Below are 15,534 nucleotides of genomic sequence, written 5' to 3'. Positions count from 1 at the left end.
CAAGTGAGTTCAAGCAGAATTTCATTTTGTTGAACTGGCCTGATTTGGGATGCAAACCGACCTCTGAAATGCTGAAATTTCCCGTGGGAGCAGAAATTCTGAATTTTGCTCAGCTCTAGTTACTCCTCGCATGGAAATGGCCTAAAGCAAACAAACAACCACTCTCCTCGTGCGGGTGGGAGAAGCGCCTGGTAAGTAGGTTAATTTGGAGGGGGTTCCCTGGTGGCTGCTCCTCTTCCTCTCTTCTGCCCCGGGGAAACCTGCGCAGGGATCAGCTCTGCAGAGCGGGCAGTGACAAGCTCCCCTTCCAGGCAGAAATAAACACACACATATATAAACTCAAAGATCCATTCCTACAGGAGTTGTTTACACCCCAGGGCGGGCTGATGTGGCCTGAAAGTGCTCCACTGACCTCAACGGATTGCCCTGGCAAAAGGATCACCGCGTTCCCTATGTGAAAACATGCGATTTCCCAGCAAAACTAAGACCCTCAAGAATTTTGTGGTAGGCTCCGCAAAGCAGCTGATGGCCCAGATGGGACTTCATAGCTGCGGCTGGATGCTGAAAGGCTGCCAGCTGGCGAGGCAGCCCCGTGGGTGAGGTATCCGCACGTTACCGGTGAGGATCGGCGAATGTGCCAGAGCTGGGGCCCCAGGGGGATGCGAGCGGCCCTGGTGGAGGCAGCTGGGTCCTTCTCCTTGCCTCTGTCTCTCTGACAGCTCAGGAACACGGCTGCAGGATGACAGCAGCCTCCAGACCTGGTGAAAACCTGGAGCAGCTCAGGGGAGAGCCAGACCCCGAGGTGCGGAGCGCGGCTGCTTCTCCTACCCGTGGCTTGCTGTCCGTACATACAGGGCACAGGGTGAGGAACCGTGTGGTTCTGCCTCCGTGCAGCCAACAACAAAGATGGATGTGCCCTCTAAGCACCGCAGGCTCCGTCCCGAAGTATTCCTGGCTTTCCATGCCGAGCTTCAGCCTCCTGCCGGCTATTGTATGGCCGCAGCCCTTTCCCTCTCATCTGAGCCCAGCAAAGCGCCCTGCGAACAATTAAGTCTCACTATCCCCTAGCGAGCTGGGGAAGAATTATCTCCTCATTTTTACCTGTCTGGGAAATGACACAGAAATTAATTGACTTCTTCAAGGTCACTCAAAGAGTCAGGGGGAGATGTGAAAATGGGACCCAGGAGTCCTGACTGCTGGTCTTTTCTAACCACCAGATACCTAACATCAATCGCTGGAGAACCCGCTCATAGGCTTTGCAGTTTTGATTAAAGGTTCAAAAAATACTGGAGATTTAAAGGAAAAAAATAATTCTCTCCAACTTTACCAGGCGATGCATGACCAGGCACAGCCCCCCTGGGAATACAAGCTCCGCTGAAGACGAGCTGACCGGCTGTCTGCTCCAAATACACGAGGGGTCCTAGGCTTGACGCCAAGTGACACGGGCAGCAGGCTTGGCTCCTGCTGCTCCGGGCAGCCCAGGTGTCTGGCAGGGCTTTGCGCATCCGTGGGTCACCAGAAGACGAGGCTCTGAGTGGAAAAGCAGCAAGCTGTGGGTTTATGCCTGCGTTAGTGTTGGAAAGCGTGTTAATTTAGCTGTTAAACACGAGCGACCTGGGCTTTGGGGGTGACACATGGAGTGTGGCGGATGCATCTGCTGCTCTGCATGCGCAAGCAGAGCAGTGAGTTGGCTCCTTGCCCCAAACCATCCTGCGCAGGGCACGAAGCACCTCCTGCCGGGTTCCTCACCCCCTGCCCTGGGCTCCAGCCCTAGGCACAGCTCCGTGACCCACTTCTGCTGCCATCGCGTTTCTTCTCCCACCAGCATGTGAGAACACCCTCCCAGCATAGCTGCTGCTCTCTCCCGGGCACTGCCCAGCCACCCAAGTGCCCCACGCAAGGGCGGTGAGAGGATCACGACCTGCCCCTCAATTTGCTCTTACCTCTCTGGGTTCACCACTCACAAATGCTCCATCTCCTCCAGCAAGACCTGGCCCAGCCATGGGGCTCCAGGAGCCTGACTCACTGTTACCCTCTAGTGCTGGACCAGGCGGGCTACAGGCTTTTCCCCAGCAAAAGCAGGCATCAGCAGGTTATTCTCTTTGCTCCAGGCCACCCCAAATTCAATACTGGCCACAGCAACTCATCTTAGCTGAATTTCAGCCCCACGATGGCTTGCCTTCCTCTGCCTCTCGCACCATGGCTGGACAGATTTGGCACCTGTAGGGTGGTGGGAGGGACAAGAGTTTTGGTTCATTTGATTATGTGCCTACTATTTTTTTTTTTTTAATTTAATTCTTTCCTTTTTATTTAAAGCCGTCCCTGTCATCTTGAGTTTGGTTCCCCAGACCTCGTTTGCTGTGGTTTTAGTGGAGGGACTCGTCGCTGGTTTGCCCATGGAGAGGCTGCCTGTGAAACAGCTGCCGGGAACAATTAGGGAAACTCATTCTATGGGAAACTCCTTCTATTTTTGTAGGGAAAACAATGCTGGAGAGAGGGGCCAGGGTTTGCTCCCAGTCTGCATTGGTAAGAGCTTAAAACAGGAAGGGGGAAAATGCTGAAGTCCTCTTCTGCTTACCCCGCAGTCTCTGAGTTTTGCCATTAGTTTCCAATGAGCCAACACTGGAAACACTCGTAAAACCACTTTTTTTTTTCAAGTTTTTATTTTCTATTTTCTTTTTTTCAATAAGTGCCATCAATTCCGTGTTTCACACATGCCGACATGGATTACTACTTGCTCACCTGAAAGCAATCACTTTGGCTACGGACTGAGCTGCATGACTGAGAGCCTGCTTTGGCCCCCTTACACATTTGTTTTTTCTTATTTTCTGACCTGTTTTTGTGATAAGCTTAGCTTGTTTATGGACATGCATGAAATGCAGCATGTGATTCTGTTCTCGTGCATCTTGCTGGCTGTATTTTAACTCCATTGGACGTTCCCATTGATAGAATAAACATCATTATTCATATAAATCAATTACACTTCGAGATCCTGTGATAAAGCACGGTGAAAGTGTCTGGCCTACACTAATGAACAGAGCAAAACAAACATCCTGTAAGATAGGTAAGGTGCATTTTGAAACTTTATGGACAGCAAAAACATCTGATCTTTGAGTCTGAGCACTTGTGTACACAAGCCACAAAAATTCACCCACGTATTTCTGCATTGTGTCCAGTAATGCATTCTTGAGTAATGTGTCTGTTCCTGGAAAACATACAGGGCACTGTTCATTTGCCTAAATGGAGGTGTATGGGATTTTTTGAGATTCTTTGGGAATGTGACACATCCAGACAGGTCTAGGAGGAAATGATGCAGGCCTACAGGCTCCCTACCTTATGGAGCAGCTTCTGGAAGTGGAGCAGGACACCCCTTTGACCCTCAAGAAGTGTGAGATATCTGTGCGGTCAACTGATGCATGCATTGATATGAAGGGTGAGGCTCAGCTCATAGACAGACAACTAAGTACAAGTGTCTGCAGAGTGCTTTTACAAGAGTATTTACAATTCTATTCTATTCTATTCTGTTCTATGCTGTGCTATGCTGTGCTATGCTATCCTATGCTATCCTATCCTATCCTATGCTATCCTATCCTATCCTATCCTATCCTATCCTATCCTATCCTATCCTATCCTATCCTATCCTATCCTATCCTATCCTATCCTATCCTATCCTATTCCATCCCATCCCATCCCATCCCATCCCATTCCATCCCATTCCATTCCATTCCATTCCATTCCATTCCATTCCATTCCATTCCATTCCATTCCATTCCATTCCATTCCATTCCATTCCATTCATAATACAGATCTATTATGTGACCACTAATGTGGCCACTCTCAGCTCCCTTGACTCTAAGTGCTAGAAAATGAGCACTTCAGGGCATTTCTCTACTCTAATTTAGATGTCTCCTTTAGGAAGACAAGAATCATAGAATCACAGAACAGTTTGGGTTGGAAGGGACCTCAAAGCCCACCCAGTGCCACCCCCTGCCGTGGGCAGGGCCCCCTCCCAGCAGCCCAGGCTGCCCCCAGCCCCATCCAGCCTGGCCTTGGGCACTGCCAGGGATGGGGCAGCCACAGCTCCTCTGGGCAGCCTGGGACAGGCCTCACCGCCCTCTGAGTGAAGGATTTCCTCCTAATATCTAATCTAAACCCACTCTCTTTCCATTTAAAACCATTTCCCCATGTCCTAACCCTACACCCCTGACCAAGAGTCCCTCCCCAGCTCTCCTGCAGCCCCCTTTAGGCCCTGGCAGGCTGCTGTGAGGTCTCCCCGGAGCCTTCTCCTCTCCAGGCTGAACAACCCCAACTCCCTCAGCCTGGCTCCACAGCAGAGGTGCTCCAGCCTCTGAGCATCCTCGTGGCCTCCTCTGGACTCACCCCAACAGGTCCCTGTCCTTCTGGTGCTGGGGCCCAGAGCTGGGCGCAGGCTCCAGGTGAGGTCTCAGGAGAGCAGAGCAGAGGGGGACAATCCCCTCCCTCGCCCTGCTGCCCACACTGCTTTTGGTGCAGCCCAGGACACGGTTGGCTTTCTGGGCTGCTGGCGCACATTGCCGGCTCATGTTGAGCTTCTCATCCACCAGCACCCCCAGGTCCTTCTGCTCAGGGCTGCTCCCAATCCATTCCCCACCCAGCCTGTGTTTTTGCCTGGGATTGGCCCAGCCCAGATGCAGGACCTTGCACTTGGCCTGGTTGAACCTCCTGAGGTTTGCCCAGGCCCACCTCCCAGGCCTGCCAAGGTCCCTCTGTGTGGCATCCCTTCCCTCCAGTGTGTTGAACACACCACACAGCTTGGTGTCATCTTCATCAGTAAATAGAGTCATTTGATGAGAAAAATTGCATCTTCAGGAGATAGACACTGCACGAATTCCCTGGGTAGATTTTACTTGTGGCTGGTAATTTTCTCATCTGGATTTGTCTGGTTTGAACTTCTGGATTGGGCTTGTGTCCTTTTTCTCCTCAGCAGACTGAAGGTTCCTCTAGCAGTGCAGTGAGTCATGTATGCTGATCATCCCATTGACAAAATAAAGAGCTGGGGCTGCTCAAGGCCTTGCAAGATTGCTGAAAATTCTTAGAAACTGAGATAACACATGGTTGAACACATTGTTTCTGTCAGTGAGAACAAATGGAACAAATTATTAAGTAATTCTCTGTTACGAGATAATGACAGTAACATCGTCACGATACAGCAACCTATGACAAGTCAAAGCAAAGCTATGTACAAGCCACGCATGGGTGGGAGAGTTTAGCTGCATATTGAAGTATGCATTTCCACAAAAGAGTCAGAAAGACCAGAAAACTGGGAAAAGAATATCCAGTGGATGTAGGCACAGGAACACTGTCAGCATTTGCTGAGAAAATGGAGAGGACAGCAACAATACATTTGACTTTCATGTCTTGAGTTATCTGGAAAATGGATTTCCACCATTTCTCAAGAAAAAAAAAGAAAAGGATTTTTTTTCAATGAACAAGACATCCCTGTGGGTATCTTGATCCTACTGTAATTTCTCCTTCCAGAAACAACCCTGAATTTTGACAGCTGCTTCAACATAACCCAGAACAGGCACCTGCCTTGCAGGGTTCTGACCACTTTCTTCAGAATAATTTCCTTTGTCCCAGATTTTGGAACAGGACATGGGGTCTTCTCTGTTTTCCCTTAGAAGCTGTACCACAACTTAGAAGAGGGAATGAGGAAAGTTCAGAGGAAGGGAGGCTGAATGTAACTGTGCAGCCAGCGAGCGGGCTTGTCTCCTTCAGAATGGGTCCCAACACCTTGAACAACTTCACTGGTCGTGATCGTGGCCTCACATCCCATATGAGAGGTACTAAGAAGATAAGTCTGGAGGATACCCACAATCAGTAGGGTACAGGGCTGAGTGAGAGAGAAGCCCCTTGAAACCAGGTATTGCAAATCAAGCAATCAATCAAGGGAAAGCTAGGATGGCAATGCAGAAAAGAGATCTAAGGCGCCACAACTCACTACATGAAGTGCCTCTGATCCCAGCTGGAGCCTCTGTGCATGGCTATCTTTTTTGTCACTCCTACTAGAGGTGGTGTAGAAGAGGAGGTGGATGCTGCTCCAGCTGACATGAACAAGGTGAGCAGGGCTGTGTTATCACCTCTTGTTGTGGCTGCGTGCACCTCAGTTTCTCTGTTGGCAAAGGGGAGCTAGTAGGATAAATCTACTGGGTATTTTCTGAGCTGTGTAGCACTTCTGGTCGAACTCAGCCTCTCTGCTGGTGTAAATCAGTTCCCATGCTGCTAACTGACAGGGAGGTCAGCCTGGAGTTTGCAAAGCAGCCAGAGAATCGTAATTACACCAAGATGTAACATGCGAATCCCCGTCCCTGGGGCAAAATTCCCTGCCAAACCTGGGAGCAGGAGAGGGCTTTCCTTGCTAGAAACATCACAGCGTTACCCCAGGGAGTGGAAAAGAAAAGAAGACCACATGCCGCCCTCTTTCCAGGCACAGTTTAGCTGAATTTTAAACAGCCTCACTCGAACCTCCCCCCATGACAGCAAATGTCACTTGTAAAGTATGTAATTTGTGCCTGCAGGCTCGTGTCACCCAGGTCACATGCAGACGTGTGCTCCCTGCTGTTTTCTTCTCAGCTTTGAAAGGACGCGGTTTCAGCGGTGCCTGGCATCCCAATGAGGTGCCTGCAGAGCTGGGGCCTCACCGTGGCACGGGCACGTTTTGGGGCCTGGGGACATACAGATGTCCCCGCTGCCTCGGTGGCCACCTCCGTGCGTGGCTGCCTGCGTATGGCCCCAGATTGCTGGCTGACAGAGGCTGGGAGCCCGCGGAGCCTGCTGGGGGAGAGTTTTCTTGCTTCTTCCTGGGCAGATATCCCTGCTTTTGGCCTTGGGCTTGCATTCTTCGCAGCCGATAGACCTCTTTGCTCTCCCTCAGTGTTTGAGAGACAGATGGTGCTCGCAGCACCCAGCTTTCCCAGCCTGACCTTGTGGCGGTCTCGTTTTCTCCAGCTAGGAAGCTGACACTGGTGGTTGTTCTACAAACCCAACCCATGCTGGAAGGGAGCTGCAAGGCCCTTGAGAAGCCCTTACCACATCTGTGCTGTGACATGTTCCTGGAGACCCTTCAGGGGTTGTCAAGGCTGTGTTGGCCATGCAGTGCTGTGCTTCAGGCCTACACACACCCCAGTCGATCTCCGCACCAGGCACGTGCTTCCCTTGGGGGAATTATTTACACTTAAATCCCCCCCGAAACAGTCATGCTACACCTCAACTGTTCTATCTTTTCTCCTAATGAAACTCTACCAGGATTAAATAACTTCTCAGCGCCATCCAGCCAAACGAGCGCTGAACATGTGCTTCATCGCTTTGGGAAGCGAAACTTGAGCTTCTCCAGTGTGCCAGCCCAGCAAACGCCTTCTGAAGCTTGTTTGTAAACTAAGCGGGCCTTTGGCTCTGCTGGCGGCCAGGGGGATGTGGCAGTGAAAGGGCTCTGATGAATGAGAGTCATGAACCACCGGTGGCCGTCAGCCCTGGCTGATCTTATGAGGCAATTTGTTTTTTTTTACTCTATTTCAAGGACAACGGTGGATGAGAGGCACTGGACTCTTACCGTGGTAGTTTCTATATGCTCCCGCTGGGGCTAGGGGGGAGAAGCAGGAGAATATGCACGCAGTTCCCCTGTCTCTGTATTAGACAGAAAGTCACACCAAGGATTAATTCAATCCAGACTCTAAAAAGTGGCAAAATGACACGGGTTTTGCTTGAACGCTTTGGTTTTGGTGGAATTTTGCCCTCTCGCACTTACGCTAAGTTTACCTTTGAATCACGAAGTGTGGGTGTGTTACGTGAGAGCTTCCATCATTACCTTCTGAGGGCCTGGCCTGAAACTTATGTGCTGCTGGAAAGATGGTGGGTAAACTCTTGGGTTTTGTTCCCTGCCTCTTAGCTTTGTATTCATAAATCCATGTTGTATCAACTGAAGCTGACAAATTTTTTACACAGGAAATACCTTGAATGCCTTATTTGTCCTTCATTACTGAATTCTTGGCTAGTTTATCTCTAGGTGATTCAACTTTGTCGGCCATAGAGACTGGACCTTAGTTTTGAGACCAGAAAAGAATAAAGAATTTTTGCACCTTCTGGAATACATTTCAAGACCTGCTTGTGAAAAGTGCCTTACAGAAACTGAATATTTCTAACATTATTTATTCCAAAGTCAGAAGTGTATCCACACCTAGTAGGATGCCATCACAGAGACCTTACAATCCCATCAACCACACAGTGGCAGAAGGGGGGTATCCGTACCTCCCTCGCTGTACCATGTGCATCCTGGGGGGGGTTAAATGACTCTCTCAAGGCGATGCAGCGATATGTGGAAGAGGTGGGACTGAGTTCAGTGTCACACTGCTTGAAGCTGTGCCTTCAGGGCAGATCAGGTTAGCAGAGCAAAGCAGTTCTTACAGAGATGGGTCCCAGTTTCTCCTGGTCACCGTGCAGGTCATGCTGGGCGGTGAGCCTGTGGTAAGTGGGCTTCCTTCTGCACTACCCGTGGCAATATTTTGTTGCTTCTTCGGCCCACTGACACACACAGCTATTGAATTCCTGCTGAGATTCAGCACATTCATGTAAATACCCAGGTCATAGAGGAAGAGTCAAATAAAATATTTTTAGGGTCTGGAAACCGGGTTTTTATATACCCTCATCTTTTAAATGAAATGTATGCGTTGAAATCCTAATGGAAGAGGAAGAAAACATTTCATTTTGAAAGCCTGTAACTAAGTAAGGAACATTGGAGTTACTTGCCCAGCCAGACAGCGTGTGAACAGAACAAGAACCGTGTCCCCATCAGATCTAACCCCTGTCCTTAATTAGACGCGCTTTAATCTGTGGTGATTAAGTAAATTAGTGCTCAGTGGGAACGGTGAAGGTGCTCAGCGCCTCAGTGAGTCACCTCCTCGGTGGCTCCACCATCAGTGCCAGCGGATGGAAGAGCGGATGCTCCTGGGGGCAGGACTGAAGGCAGCTGATGGAGCAGACGAGAAAAGCTTGTCTTCTTGGGGCCTTGGTCAGTGATCAAGAGAGGACCTTGACTGTCAGACATCTCAGCCTCATGCTTTCTATGAAGGGCAATGAAATAAGTTCCCCATCCCAGGGCTAAGCTCAGCCCTGTGGTCCCATCTCTGAATTCAAGTTCATGAAATTCCCCCAAATTCCCCAGCAGGTCTGCTCCTGCTCCCACTGAAGGCCTTTGACATGAGCCCCACTGAGAACAGAACTGGGTTTGTAAAGAGAGTCTGATTTTTCTTTTTTGGGGGGAAAAATATCTTTTTCCTACAGATATTTTTTTCAAATGATTTGTGTTTTGCTATTGCATTGCTGAGGGCCTTCTTTAAAACCAGACCTTTGTGCTAAGCAAAGATCCTCTCTCCCATGTTTGCTTTCTGTTCTCCTACCCCACTTAATGCCACAGGACTGCTCCTCAGTGGGTGCCTTTAATAAATTGATAATTCCTTCCCCTCCTTCAAGCCAAACCAAAAGAATTAGCTAGCACTGTTACAAGTCATTATTAAAGTGATGGTAAATATAAACCCTTGCCAGAGAGTTGTGGCATAGGAACAGGTTGCCCAATTTTCTTAGAGCGACAGAGACGTGCATGTCATTAATAAAACATCTTGTTGTATGGTTTCTAATTATTTTTCTCATCTCAATTAAGATCGTTACCCCTGCTTACATGAAAAAAGCAGATAACTTGATGAAGGTTCTTGTAATAGGCATTGTTGGAGCCATCATCTGCCAGAGTATCTTGGTAATTAATGGTTTGTTTAAATTCCAGTGCTTAATTGTCTTTGCATTCTTGACTCTGACTGTTGCTTGGATTCTAATGGGGTATTTGTAGAGAAAACAGGAGGGCAGTGGGAGTTCAGTTCATCTCAAATGCTCATCAACCAGGTGTGCTTTCAGCGGTGCCACGTGCCAATAGTGCCACTTCAGGAACCGCTGACATCATGCAAGAAAACCACATTTCTTTCCTGGGCTTCTGGGCTGGTATTTTCCACCAACTCAGAGTACCTAGTGTTGACACATGGCTTTACAGATAGGGCGATGCACCTGGGAATCGGTGGTGAATGGGAGTTTTTTCCGTTGGTTCCTCTGAGCATCATCTTGTGTGAGGGCACCTGCTTGTCTGTACGGGAAGGACCAGGAGACCTGATGGCACTACATCTTTTGTGGACCAGCTGGCCTCCTGCCTTTTCATCTCTCACTCTAGTTTGGTCTGAGCTCCAAACAACTCCACCCATTGGGCTCTTTCTCCGGTTCAAAGTGGCATGAGAAGTCCTCTTGAGAGAACTTGAGAGTTCTCCCTCTCCTTGCTGTCCCACCTGAACTTATTGTGAGACCTGAATCTCACGGTACAAACACCAATCTCAGTGCTGCATCTGAAGCTTCACGAAGTACAGTTATAGACAAAAAAAAAAAGTTTCCCAGACCTTGTAAATGTGGAAGAAATTTTGAAAATATGATCGGGCACAGCTCTGAAATTCTCAGAAACCAGAAATCATGAAAAAGAAGCATCCTGTTAAAAATAAATAATTAAATAGATAAAGCAAACTGCAAATCATCGTGACATGTATCTCAGTAGATGCAAATCCTGAGGAGAAGAAGGGACTGAGGGGTCTGCCCGCAGTGCTCTGAGGCCAGCGGGTCATGCCACGAGCTTCATCGGGCCTGTCACTTTGCAAACAGTAAAGCATTTATGAAAATTGCAGTTTGACATATACAAAAGTGCAAAGTTAATTTTGGCCAGTGACATCTGTCTAAGATTGGTAGATGACCGCACGTCCTCACTGAAGAGGTTAACACTGCTGGAGCCCGTCAGAGGAACGAGGACTAAAAATGTTGCTGAAAACATCCCCCCCTCCATGCCTTGGGAGTGAACAGTGGGAAATTCCTCCTCAGAGGGTGTCTGTGTGCCACAGGAGGCAACGGCAGGAGCTGGGATTGCAAACAGTAAATAAAGGTTTTTATACCTCGGTGACTTTATGGGCTGTAATAGCTTTCATGGTTCTGCGCTCTAATCAGATCTTGTGCTTCAGGCCAGAAAGCATCCTGGTGTGGGGAAGGGATCTGTCCGCCGCAGTCCGCAGGTGACCATAGGTGACCGATGACGAGCTGCGTTATGTAAAAATTCCCTCTGAAGCATCCACTATTAATGCCTGCTGGTGCCTACCGGTCTTCAGCCAAAACGCTGAGAAGCTGCTAATTACAAGATGAGAAGCGAGCTACTCGTCGTCGTATCGCTGATTATTTTTGGGAGGCCCCCCTGTTACTTCAATGGCAGCCCCAAAGAGAGACTAATCCCGGCGCGCAGCCTCAGGGCACTTGAATCTGTGTGCAGTTCCCCTGCCGACAGCTGGAGGAGGTTTGGAAAATATCGGATTCAACCAAGTTGTTGTAACCATCTCACTGCGGACCTTCCTGGGGAAAGGAGAAAGGATTGCCCCAGCAGTGCCCGGATGGTGAGCACCCGAAACAGGGTGCTCACATCGCAGCTCTTGGAGCTGCGGCTCGATCTAGAGGGTCTGGAGAGAGGTGAAAAGTGTTTGGGGCACCATGGCTGGAACCATGCTGCTTTCTGCCCAAACGGTGAGGAACAGCAGCATCGCTCTCTCTTTCAAGCACCCACGACTTTTCTCTTGTGTTAACTGCCATCCTCCTCCTGTTTCTGCAAACGCTGTAATTCAAAAATAGAAAAAGGAGAAGAATGAAACAAAACAACAGCTTAAAAACCCTCTTTTTTTTAAAAAAAAAAAAAAAAAAAGGGAACCTAAGATATAATTATGCCTCCTGGATGATATTTTCCCCTGATAATATTGGAAAAATACTAAACATGTTCATGTGATGTTCTGGTGTACAAGTGTCTGTAGCAAGTCTCCCTCCTTCCCTCTGCCTCCCTCTCCTTCTCTCTGTTGTCGGAACTGCCAGCGTTCACTGCAGATGCACCTAGGGACAGCTCAGAGGTGAACCTGGAGCACTGCCATGCCCTGATTTAAGGGTCGGGCCATAAACCCCACAAAACACACAACCAGGCCATTTGAGACAAGAACAACATCGTTTTTTGAACCCTCTTTCCCCAAAATTTGGGCTCTGGGAAGGAACACCGGGATTAATGGCAGTGGTGATGCTGGGCCATCCCTGCTCCCAGCACAGCTGTATTTCCCTGTAAAATCCGTCTGATCTTGGAGCTCAGGACAAAATCAGTGCCCCATGGGCTGGGGCAGGGATGCTGGCAGTGGCAGCGGTGCACCGAAGCGGGGAATGAAGGCAGGGGACAGGCTGCTATGGCTTAAGCCCAAGCAAATCCAAACCCCAAAGGTTTTGCAGCTCAGAGGCCCGTGAGCAAACATAAATGTTCCCCGGCTGCTTTCTTTCCCACTTTCCCTCCCTGCCCCACTGCTAATTGTGCTGTGGGGCTCTGCAGAAATTCCCACCACCATCCCATGGAGGCTTCTCCTGGGGTCCGAGCATCCCGGGCTGATCCTTGTGCTCTGCTTCCGAACTCAGATCCAAACGAGGACCTGCACTTTCTGTCTCACCTCTCTGCTGAGGTTTGCAGTAGCTGAAATCCAAACCCTGCAGCAGATCAGCACGGTTTGCTCTAATTTAACATGAAGCTTCAGGTACTTAAACATTTCTGCAGTCTTTCAGCACAAAAGTGGCCTTATTTTCCTTTGCCTCCATCCTCTCTGTTACTCAACCACCGCTCCAAAAAATGTGAGGAATGAGCAACGTTGTTTGTTTCTTTCTGGCACATTTCATGTTTTTGGGAGCACTTTTTTCCACCATTTTCAGGAAGGCTCACTGCTGGGCATGGCTCTTAGGAAGCCCTTGAAAACCCAAGCTGGATTTAACGCTGGTGGGAAAACCTGAAAGCAGATCTGTGCCCCCAGATCCAGAGGTTTGGTGTTGGAAGTTTGCACATCTCGGCATTAGGGCAATCCCTCTGGTGATGCCCCATGGAGTGGGACTCAGGTTAGTGGGCTCAGGTTCTGTGTATAGCACAGATGACCCCATATGGGATAGGTGAACCCCTGTGCATGTAGTGTGGTTGCAAAGCACTGATCTGTTAAAAGCTGAAGACTAACATCTGTAATGGCACTTCTTAGGTGACACTTTATTTTGGATAATACTTAAATTCTGAAACTGTTAGAAAAAGAGGTGAAGAAATATCAGATGTTTCACCAAAATCAGTATAATTCAATGAAAAATTAGAGTTAAAAACCTGAGACTGCAATAAAAAAAATCAGAATGTGAATGTCTTAGTACTTTTTAAATGAATTTTTTGACCTGTTGGTTTGAAAAGGTGCTCAAAATCAGCCAAAGATCCTTCCTCCCAGCTGCGAAGGTGTCATCCTAAATTCAACCTCACATGAAAACTCAAGCTGCCTTGTCCTCACCGGGGCTTTAAATTGAATTAGTTAACTGAATTAGGAATGCTTTTTGCTTTTACGTGTTTGGCAGGGACTGATAAGGCCAGAGCCATGGAGGAGCAGGGGTCTGACTCCGGCTGCCGCCCGGACCCGCGCGTGGAGCCGGTGAACCGTGCGCAGGAGGAGCTCTCCCCAGCCAGACCCATATTTCCTGCACAAATGATACTTGTGACAAATACCTGGTGTCATTGATATTCCATTAGTTTCCTTCACCGAAAGATCAGACAGCTTTAAAAAGCCAATAAATTCCCGCAGATTGTCTCCGAGAGGGAGAAAAAAAGGATTCCTTGGCAGGCCACACACCATTAAGCCCCCGGAGTGAGCGGTGTTTTATGGTTGGCAGAGCTGAGGTCACTGCTTTGGGATGGATGCAATTAAGATTTGCAGAAGCTACCTCAAAGTGCCACTTGTTCAGGTGCTAGGGCAAAGACACCTTGCTCAGAGAAGAGCTGGTGCGATTCCTCTTATTCTGGTCCTGGGAGCATGCCCCGGAGAGACAAGATGCAAACCAGCATGGATCCCACCCTAAAGAGCTTTACGAAGATCCATGGAAACGCCTTTGAAACCACAGCACCTGCTTGTGTTGTGGAGTAGAGGCCATGTGTATTCACCCATTATTTTTTAAAGAAAGAGGCTTTCGGGGTGCTGTTAATTTCCTGCCACTGAAGACGTGGGCACCTTGTGCTCACCACGCCTCTGCCTCTCAGAACTCCACGAGCCCCGTGCCTTTCCCTTTTTATATGCAGACGATCAGTATTTGTGGTGTGAAATGACAGCAGCTTCCTCATTTCCCGGTGTGCTCAGGAAATCTGGAGGCTGCCACTTTCGGGGTGCCGCTTCCTGACACTCGGGTGTCCTCCCGGCCACCTCGCTGTTGAAATGATTTCCCTGGGGCTTGCTCCGGCTGTAATCCTGCAGCAAGCCCTTTGCTCCCCCCTGTTCTGCTTAAGGCTGAAAAATTGTTATTCAAGCCCAGATACATCTTTCAGCCACTTGCACCCAGATTTTAGATTTCAAGAAGTCACATTTTTTTTTTCTACCACTTGGTACAGGTAAAACAGATCATTTTTAGCCAAATACAAGAATAAATGAATATGCAGATTTTTTATTTTTTCTTTTCCCTGAAGGTCTCGAGCACAAATGCTCGCTCTGATGAATGACTCATTCCCTTTGTTATAGTAGCATTGTTGAAACTCTGGTGTTTTCAGGCTGTGAGCAAGGCAAGGTTTGGAGGAGGAGTTATTGCCTTTTATTAGCCTGGATGATACAGTTGGAAAAAAGCAGGCAAGATGCATGCGATCCCTTCCTTCAGGTTTGGAGCAGCATTTTCTGCCTTCAAGCTGGCTGCAAGTTAAGAATGGCCAATTTCTGGGCTCAGTGTGGCCAAATTAAGGGCTGCTGTCCTCACCTTTTGTTTCTGGTCTGGAAAAAGAGGCCTGAAGCTTCCCTGCGTTGCCCTAAATTACACCAGCATTGCCCTAAATTCAACCTCATGTTAAAACTCCTTATTTCTCCACCTATTAAATGATAGCAGCCCCTTCGAACATATTTGCCCACACATCTGTGTAGCTTCCAGTTGCCCCTTTATACCTGACTAACAGAAGCAATTAAAACCTGGAGATAATTAACGGCCTTTCTGCCTCCTTCCTCCTGACATTCGGATGAAATCTCAACCTTCAGGTAATTCCAGTCCCACAGGAGGAAAAGGAGGGAAGGAGGAGGTGTGATTTAAAACGCCTGTCCAAATTAATGGGGGAAAATAAATAAATAAATAAATAAAACCCCCAAATCAATGAGGGGGGCCCCTGGGGCTTGTAACCCCCAGAGAGGGGTGGATGACGGGCAGGCAGGCAGTTTGCACATCCCTGCTGGAAAGGCTGCAGCCTCCCATGATAGCCAAAACCTCTCCAATGCCATACGATGCTCTACACAGGCCGGGGCTGCGTTTTTAGGGGGAGACACCCAGGTGGACCCCAAAATCCTGGGTGTTTGCATGGGTTTCTCAGGCGAGATTTGTGCCCTCAGCTCGAGGCTGTTTATTTCAGCCTCGCTGGGCACGGGAGATCTT

The sequence above is a fragment of the Anser brachyrhynchus genome, assembly GCF_964034855.1.
Source record: "Anser brachyrhynchus genome assembly, chromosome: 2".
Classification (NCBI taxonomy): Eukaryota; Metazoa; Chordata; class Aves; order Anseriformes; family Anatidae; genus Anser; species Anser brachyrhynchus.
This window is presented reverse-complemented; position numbering follows the sequence as displayed.